Below are 9,258 nucleotides of genomic sequence, written 5' to 3'. Positions count from 1 at the left end.
CCTAGTCTCTTGTGTCCTGTGAGGGAAAGAAAACCTTCAAAATATTACACAGGGATCAGAGAGGGGAGGAAGGCACTGAGAATCATAAAACGTTTACAACACAGAAGGAAGCCATTCTGCCTGACGATTCCACGCTAGCCCCCAGAAGGGGCAATTTACCTGGTGCCACTCTCCTTACTTTTCCGTAGCCCTACATATTTTTTACTTTTCAGAAAAATTATCCAATTTGCTTTTGAAAGCCACAGTTGACCCTACCTCCTCCACACTCAGGCAGTACATTCAGGTGGTTCTCCAGACGGTACAGCAGGGGTGGAGGCAGCCTGCTGTGACTCCTGCCCTGTGACAAGGGTCCCTGTTGGCGCGCGTCTCCTGGGACGACCCCAACTAGATGAGGCCCGGCCGCTGCTCGGGTGTCCAGGCTGGCGTGGTGCTGTCCTATTCTGCCCGCTGCCCTCCAGATGCACCGAGGACAGGAGGGGCGGGGGGGTGGGGAGGGGGGAGAATGAGTCCGAGGTGCTGTGCTGTTTCGGCACTTCCCCCGTGGGAGTCACCGGCATGGGCCCCATCACCTCATCCTCCCTCGGGCTTCTCCATGAGTGAAGTGGAGCCATCCCCTAAGGCCCCACCTGGAACTGCCAGTTCCTGGGAGCCTGTTCTGGTCTCGACCAGGGTCTGCAAGTTCGTGGTCATGGAGCATAGGGAATGGACCATCTCCATCTGGGACTGCACCACATCTCGCTGTGACTGTGTCATCACCCTGTGGGTCTGTGCCACATCAGCCAGTGAGTGGGCCACCTCCCTCTGGGTCTGGACGACCTCCCTCTGAGTCTGAGACTGGACACCCTGGCCACGTCTGCACCATGCTAGTCAGCGCCTGGGCAGTACCGCCGATGTTCCCAGCCATGGCCTGCTATGATTGAGCCATGCTGAGGAGCGCCGCTGCAATGTCCAGGTGGCTTTGGCACATGGCTGTCCGTGAGAGGGCAGCCCTGTCCTGGGCCTCGGCCACCGCCTGCACAGAATGCCCCAGGCCTTGAACACGCTGATCCATAGTAGAAACCATCGCCCCCAATGCCTCCACCATGGATGCCATCCGTGCGGTGTCTGTGTGGATGGCACATATGACTGCCACCACCCCCTGCTCCTGCACACGGATGGACACCTCCACCTGCGCCCGCAGGTGTTAGATGCCCGCCGTCATCCATACTTGTAGTCCCTGGGTCTCTGACTGCACCTGCACTGTGCCTGGGACTGGATGTTCCAGGAGCCCAGGACCCGTCTGGATGGCAGCTGGTTCCTGGGGTTGGCCTGCCCCTCCGACTGTCTGGCCCCTCGGCTGCTCCTACCTCTACCTGCTGTACTGGATAAGATGTGTGGTGTGCACCAGATAATGTCCCAGGGGCCTCTTCACTAATGTACCCAACAGAGGTGATAATCTCTGGGATGGTGGAGGGGTGTTGGAGCTGTGATGGAAAGTCTGTGTCCTCCACCGACCTGAGATCCACGGTGTCCTGAGTCTCGGGCGGAGGGCTGGTGTTTGAGATGCTCTCCCCATCAGTGCTCAGCTATCTGGGGGGCACTGGCACTGGCTGGGGGGGGGGGGGGGGGGGGGGGGGGGGTGGACTCCGGATGGATAAGCCCCATCTCCGACAGGTTCTGTTAGTCAGATGGCATGTACGGTTAGACCTGGGGGATGGGGGGGGGGGGGGGGGGGGGTGAACAGAACCGTTAGAAGTTATGACGCATGCAGCCCAGGGGTTGGGTATATGATGACCTCAGTGGCCAGGGCATCCGGCCATGGCGGCTGGCATGTGGGGCAGGATGGGGGTTCGGCTGTCCCCCGGGGGGAGAGGCCGGGTTATGGGTATGTGGGGGGTGCGGTGTTAGTGCCAGGGGCACAGAGCTGCCGACTCACCCTGGCCACCCTGAGGGGGTCGTGGAGTTTCTTCCTGCACTGCATGCTAGTCCGGGCGACATTGCCCACTGCGCTGACCTCCTCTGCCACCTGCGCCCAGGCACGGCGAACAACGGTGCCTGGCGGCCTTCCTCCCTGTTTGGGGTACAGGGTCATCCTTCTGTCCTCCACGGCATCTATGAGGTTCATCCCTGAACCGTGGAGCTTCTCTCCTTCCAGCCATCTTGTTGTCTGGGACGGTGTGTGTCTGAGAATGGAACGTTTACGTGCGGCTGCGGCGTGTGAACCTCATGTGCGCCAATCGCGAATCTGGCATTGTTTTCCATGGAATTGGTTGTGTTCCACGTGGCGATGATGCTAGTCCATTTAAAGTAGCTGAATTGGTGGAGCAGTTGCGCCATTTTTTCTGTCATAAAATGCCGCTGTTTCCACGCTGGTGTCAGCACTTAGTCTCAAAATCAGAGAATCCAGCCCTCAGTCTCTGAGGAGTCATGAATGGTGCTGAACATTGGGCATTCATCAACAAACATCCAAACTTCTGACCTTATGATGGAGGAAGGTCATTGATGAAGCAGCTGAAGATGGTTGAGCCTATGACATGATCTTGAGGAGATCAAATAACAATACAGCACAGGGTCAGGCCCTTCGGCCCTCCAAGCATGTACCAGTCATGATAAAACTTTGGCAAAACCCTTAGCACTTCCTTGAGCCGTATACCTCTCTACTCATTATTTCCATGTGCTGAGATGCCTTTTGAATGCTGTTAATGTGTCTGCTTCCATAACCTCCCCTGGCAACACGTTCCAGGCACTCACCACCCTCTGTGTAAAAAAAAAAGCTGCCTCACAAATGTCCTCCAAACTTTGCCCCACGGACCTTAAACCTATGTCCCCTGGTGACTGACCCCTCCACCCTGGGAAAGAGTGCCTGCCCATCCACTCTATCCATGGCCCTCATAATCTCGTAGACCTTTATCAGGTCACCCCTCAATCTCCGTCTTTCTAATGAAAGCAGTCAGAGTCTATTCAGCCTCTGCAAAGCTAACACCATCCAGACCAGGCAACATCCTGGTAAACCTCCTCTGCAAAGCCTCCACATCCTTCTGGTAGTGTGGCGACCAGAATTGTGTGCCGTATTCCAAGTGCGGCCTGACCCAGGTTCAATAAAATTGCAGCAGGACTTGTCAGTTTTTATACTTGATGCCCCGTCCAATGAAGGCAAGCATTCCGTATGCTTTCTTGACTACCTTGTCCACTTGCATTGCCACTTTCAAAGATCTGTAGACCTGCATACCCAGATCTCTCTGACTTCCTATATTCCTTAGAGTCTTGCCATTTACGATAAATTTCCCCTCTATGTCCTGCTTTATCCTCTGACAGCCCTCAATACTATCTGCCACTCCACCAACCTTGGTGTCATCTGGCAGTGATATCCTGGGACTGTGGGTGATTGACCTCCAACCACCACAATCATCTTCCTTTGTGCCAGGTATGATTCCAAACAGTGGGGAGGTTTCCGCCTGATTCCCATCGACTTTTGCTAGGGCTCCTTGATGCCATACTCGATCAAATGCTGCCTTGATGATTGATGTACCATCAATTGGACTCGAGACGTGAAGACGTTCCAAATATCAGGCTTTAATGAACTAGTTGTGTGCCCAGCAGTCGACTTACAGAGAAAGGCCGACTGCCGGCTGCTACGGGTTCTTATACCCCGCCTCGTAGGAGGGGCTACTGGCCTCTCGGCCAATCGGCGAGCAATCACATGACTGACCTCAGCCAATTGGCAGAGAGACACATGACCTGCCTGAGCCAATGGGCAGCGAGTCCTCTGCACCAATGGCAGCACTACTCTGAGGTACCTAGTCATACCACCACATTGATGAAAGGCAGTCACTCTCACCTCACCCTCACCCCTGGAGTTCAGCTCTTTTGTCCATGCTTGAACCAAGGCTGAGGTCAGTAGCTGAATGATCCTGGCTGAACCTAACAGAATGTCACTGAGCAGGTTATTGCTAAGCACATGCTTCTTCATACAACTGCTGATGACTCCTTCCATCGCTTTACTGATCGGGCAGTAATTGGCCGGTTTGGATTTGTCCTGCTTTTTGTATACAGGACACACCTGGGCAATTTTCCACATTGCCAGGTAGATGCCAGTGTTGCAGCTATGCTGGAACTTGGCAAGGAGTGCGGCAAATTCTGGAGCACAGGTCTTGTGTACTATTGCTGGAATATTGTCAGGGCCCAAAGCCTTTCCAGTATCCAGTGCCTTCAGCCTTTTCTTGATATCATGGGGGATGAATCAAATTGGCTGGAGACTAACATCTGTGATGCTGGGGTTCTCTGGAGGAGGCCAAGATGGATCATCCACTCAGCACTTCTGGCTGAAGATTGTTGCAAATGTTGCAGCTTTATCATTTGCATTGACGAGCTGGGCTCCCCCATCATTTGAGGAAAGGGGTATTTGTGGAGCCTCCTGCTCCAGTGAGTTGTTTAATTATCCAACAAAATCATGACTAGATGTAACAGGTCAGCAAAGCTTAGATCTGATCCATTGGTTGTGGAGCCCTGGTGTCAGTCCCACAGTCCAAAGATGTGCAGGTAAGGTGGATCAGCCTTGATCAGTTGCCAGGTTAGAGGTCAGATTAGGGGACTAGGGCAGGGGAATGGGCCTGGGTAGCATGCCCGTTCAGAGAATCAGTGCAGACTCGATGAGCCAAATGGTCTCCATCTACACTAGGATTTCTATGGTTCTCTTGTCGATCCCTTGCTGCTGCCAATGTTTTGCACACAAGAAGTCCTGATTTTACCATACCAGGTTGGTCACCTCATTTTTAGGTATGCATGGCGCTGCTCTCTGACACAGTCACTGTTGATGCTGCTCTCTCACCTTCCCGGTCACTGTCGATGCTGCTCTCTCACCTTCCCGGTCACTGTTGATGCTGCTCTCTGACCCTAACCGTCACTGTCAATGCTGCTCTCTGACCCTCCCGGTCACTGTCGATGCTGCTCTCTGACCCTCCCGGTCAGTGTCGATGCTGCTCTCTGACCCTCCCGGTCACTGTCGATGCTGCTCTCTGACCCTCCCGGTCACTGTTGATGCTGCTCTCTGACCCTCCCGGTCACTGTCGATGCTGCTCTCTGACCCTCCCGGTCAGTGTCGATGCTGCTCTCTGACCCTCCCGGTCAGTGTCGATGCTGCTCTCTGACCCTCCCGGTCACTGTCGATGCTGCTCTCTGGCTCTCCCGGTCAGTGTCGATGCTGCTCTCTGACCCTCCCGGTCACTGTCGATGCTGCTCTCCGACCCTCCCGGTTACTGTCGATGCTGCTCTCTAACCCTCCCGGTTACTGTCGATGCTGCTCTCTGACCCTCCCGGTCACGGTCGATTCTGCTCTCTGACCCTCCCGGTCACTGTCGATGCTGCTCTCTGACCCTCCCAGTCACTGTCGATGCTGCTCTCTGACCCTCCCGGTCACAGTCGATGCTGCTCTCTGACCCTCCCGGTCACTGTCGATGCTGCTCTCTGACCCTCCCGGTCACTGTCGATGCTGCTCTCTGACCCTCCCGGTCAGTGTCGATGCTGCTCTCTGACTCTCCCGGTCACTGTCGATGCTGCTCTCTGACCCTCCCGGTCACTGTCGATGCTGCTCTCTGACCCTCCCGGTCACTGTCGATGCTGCTCTCTGACCCTCCCGGTCACGGTCGATGCTGCTCTCTGACCCTCCCGGTCACTGTCGATGCTGCTCTCTGACCCTCCCGGTCACGGTCGATGCTGCTCTCTGACCCTCCCAGTCACTGTCGATGCTGCTCTCTGACCCTCCCGGTCACTGTCGATGCTGCTCTCTGACCCTCCCGGTCACTGTCGATGCTGCTCTCTGACCCTCCCGGTCACTGTCGATGCTGCTCTCTGACCCTCCCGGTCACTGTCGATGCTGCTCTCTGACCCTCCCGGTCACTGTCGATGCTGCTCTCTGACCCTCCCGGTCACTGTCGATGCTGCTCTCTGGCTCTCCCCGTCACAGTCGATGCTGCTCTCTGACCCTCCCGGTCAGTGTCGATGCTGCTCTCTGACCCTCCCGGTCACTGTCGATGCTGCTCTCTGACCCTCCCGGTCAGTGTCGATGCTGCTCTCTGACCCTCCCGGTCACTGTCTAGGCTGCTCTCTGACCCTCCCGGTCACGGTCGATGCTGCTCTCTGACCCTCCCAGTCACTGTCGATGCTGCTCTCTGACCCTCCCGGTCACTGTCGATGCTGCTCTCCGACCCTCCCGACCCTCCCGGTCACTGTCGATGCTGCTCTCTGACCCTCCCGGTCACTGTCGATGCTGCTCTCTGACCCTCCCGGTCACTGTCGATGCTGCTCTCTGACCTTCCCGGTCACTGTCGATGCTGCTCTCTGACCTTCCCGGTTACTGTCGATGCTGCTCTCTGACCCTCCCGGTCACTGTCGATGCTGCTCTCTGGCCCTCCCGGTCACTGTCGATGCTGCTCTCTGACCCTCCCGGTCACTGTCGATGCTGCTCTCTGACCCTCCCGGTCACTGTCGATGCTGCTCTCTGACCCTCCCGGTCACTGTCGATGCTGCTCTCTGACCCTCCCGGTCAGTGTCGATGCTGCTCTCTGACCCTCCCGGTCACGGTCGATGCTGCTCTCCGACCCTCCCCGTCACTGTCGATGCTGCTCTCCGACCCTCCCGACCCTCCCGGTCACTGTCGATGCTGCTCTCTGACCCTCCCAGTCACTGTCGATGCTGCTCTCTGACCCTCCCGGTCACTGTCGATGCTGCTCTCTGACCCTCCCCGTCACTGTCGATGCTGCTCTCTGACCCTCCCGGTCACTGTCGATGCTGCTCTCTGACCCTAACCATCACTGTCGATGCTGCTCTCTGACCCTCCCGGTCACTGTCGATGCTGCTCTCTGACCCTCCCGGTCACTGTCGATGCTGCTCTCTGACCCTCCCTGTCACTGTCGATGCTGCTCTCTGACCCTCCCGGTCACTGTCGGTGCTGCTCTCTGACCCTCCCGGTCACTGTCGATGCTGCTCTCTGACCCTCCCCGTCACTGTCGATGCTGCTCTCTGACCCTCCCGGTCACGGTCGATGCTGCTCTCTGACCCTAACCATCACTGTCGATGCTGCTCTCTGACCCTCCCGGTCACTGTCGATGCTGCTCTCTGGCTCTCCCGGTCAGTGTCGATGCTGCTCTCTGACCCTCCCAGTCAGTGTCGATGCTGCTCTCTGACCCTCCCGGTCAGTGTCGATGCTGCTCTCTGACCCTCCCGGTCACTGTCGATGCTGCTCTCTGACCCTCCCGACCCTCCCGGTCACTGTCGATGCTGCTCTCTGACCCTCCCGGTCACTGTCGATGCTGCTCTCTGACCCTCCCGGTCACTGTCGATGCTGCTCTCTGACCCTCCCGGTCACTGTTGATGCTGCTCTCTGACCCTCCCGGTCACTGTCGATGCTGCTCTCTGACCCACCCCGTCACTGTCGATGCTGCTCTCTGACCCTCCCGGTTACTGTCGATGCTGCTCTCTGACCCTCCCGGTCACTGTCGATGCTGCTCTCTGACCCTCCCGGTCAGTGTCGATGCTGCTCTCTGACCCTCCCGGTCACTGTCGATGCTGCTCTCTGACCCTCCCGGTCAGTGTCGATGCTGCTCTCTGACCCTCCCGGTCACTGTTGATGCTGCTCTCTGACCCTCCCGGTCACTGTTGATGCTGCTCTCTGACCCTCCCGGTCACGGTCGATGCTGCTCTCTGACCCTCCCGGTCAGTGTCGATGCTGCTCTCTGACCCTCCCGGTCACTGTCGATGCTGCTCTCTGACCCTCCCGGTCAGTGTCGATGCTGCTCTCCAACCCTCCCGGTCAGTGTCGATGCTGCTCTCTGACCCTCCCGGTCAGTGTCGATGCTGCTCTCTGACCCTCCCGGTTACTCTCGATGCTGCTCTCCGACCCTCCCGGTCACTGTCGATGCTGCTCTCTGACCCTCCCGGTCAGTGTCGATGCTGCTCTCTGACCCACCCCGTCACTGTCGATGCTGCTCTCTGACCCTCCCGGTCACTGTCGATGCTGTTCTCTGACCCTCCCGGTCACTGTCGATGCTGCTCTCTGACCCTCCCGGTCACTGTCGATGCTGCTCTCTGACCCTCCCGGTCACTGTCGATGCTGCTCTCTGACCCTCCCGGTCACTGTCGATGCTGCTCTCCGACCCTCCCGGTGCGAGAGTGAGTGTGATGGTTGGTGGGAGAGAGTGTAGCTGAGAGCAGTGTCGGTGAGAGTGAGGTTCGGTGACAGTGATGGTGGGATAGAATGAGCTGTGAGTCGGAGAGAATGAGAGTCTCCGACCTTCACCAAGGACAAAGCTGCCCGCTTGATTGCTCCCCCTTCCACAAACATCCAAACTCTCCACCACCGATAAACAGTGGCAGCCCAGCGTGCCATTTATAAGATGCACCGCAATAATTCACCAATGTTCCTTTGATAGCACCTTCCAAACCCACGGCCACTACCATCTCGAAGGACAAGGGCAGAAGATACATGAGCACCACCTGGAGCCTGCCCTCCAAGTCACTCACCACCCTGTAAATATATGACCATTCCAGTGAGTGAACCTACACCTCACGTTCTGCAGCGGTTCACCACCACCTTCTCATGGGAAACTAGGGATGGGCAACATATGTTGTCATTGCCAGCGACAGTCATATCCCGAGACCAAAATGAATAATGTTCTGTTCAAACAACCCAATTACACACAGTTGTTGAGGGTATTTGAACATGGTCAACCAGCTGTAATTCTAATGGTGAGCTTCATCCGCACTTCTCTGATTGTCCCATAGGTGGTGCTGATGTCCATTGATTTCTGGAACTTGCCACATCAGCGAATCAATTTAAAGTGACCTTTTTTCTTTCTAATGGGATGTAATTTAAAGGTACAAAAACACTTACACAAATGTCCACTTTTAAGATTATCATCTGGGAATGTCCCAAAAGTTCATCTGTGTACCAGAACCAGTAATCAGTCTTCTGTTGGACTGAAATAACCAATCTCACTAAGGACAAGCGGATTAAGGTGCAACAACTCACTTCAGTTTTAGCAAACAGCAGTCAGCCTGTGCTCACACTCCTGAGTGTTATCTGGTGACCCCGTGCTGGAACGCCCAGAGCTCCAGATGCTGGGTTAGGACAGGTTTAGGTTCGGGTCCAATGCCCCATGCAGGCGAATAGCCCAATGATACCCACTGTCTGGATTTACACATGCAGAATGGCTTCTTGGGATGTGAAACCATTTTTCAGCATTCCTGAGCTCTTAGTCAGGGGGTGGATGGAGGTGGGATGAT

The sequence above is a fragment of the Scyliorhinus canicula genome, chromosome 15, assembly GCF_902713615.1.
Source record: "Scyliorhinus canicula chromosome 15, sScyCan1.1, whole genome shotgun sequence".
Classification (NCBI taxonomy): domain Eukaryota; kingdom Metazoa; phylum Chordata; class Chondrichthyes; order Carcharhiniformes; family Scyliorhinidae; genus Scyliorhinus; species Scyliorhinus canicula.
This window is presented reverse-complemented; position numbering follows the sequence as displayed.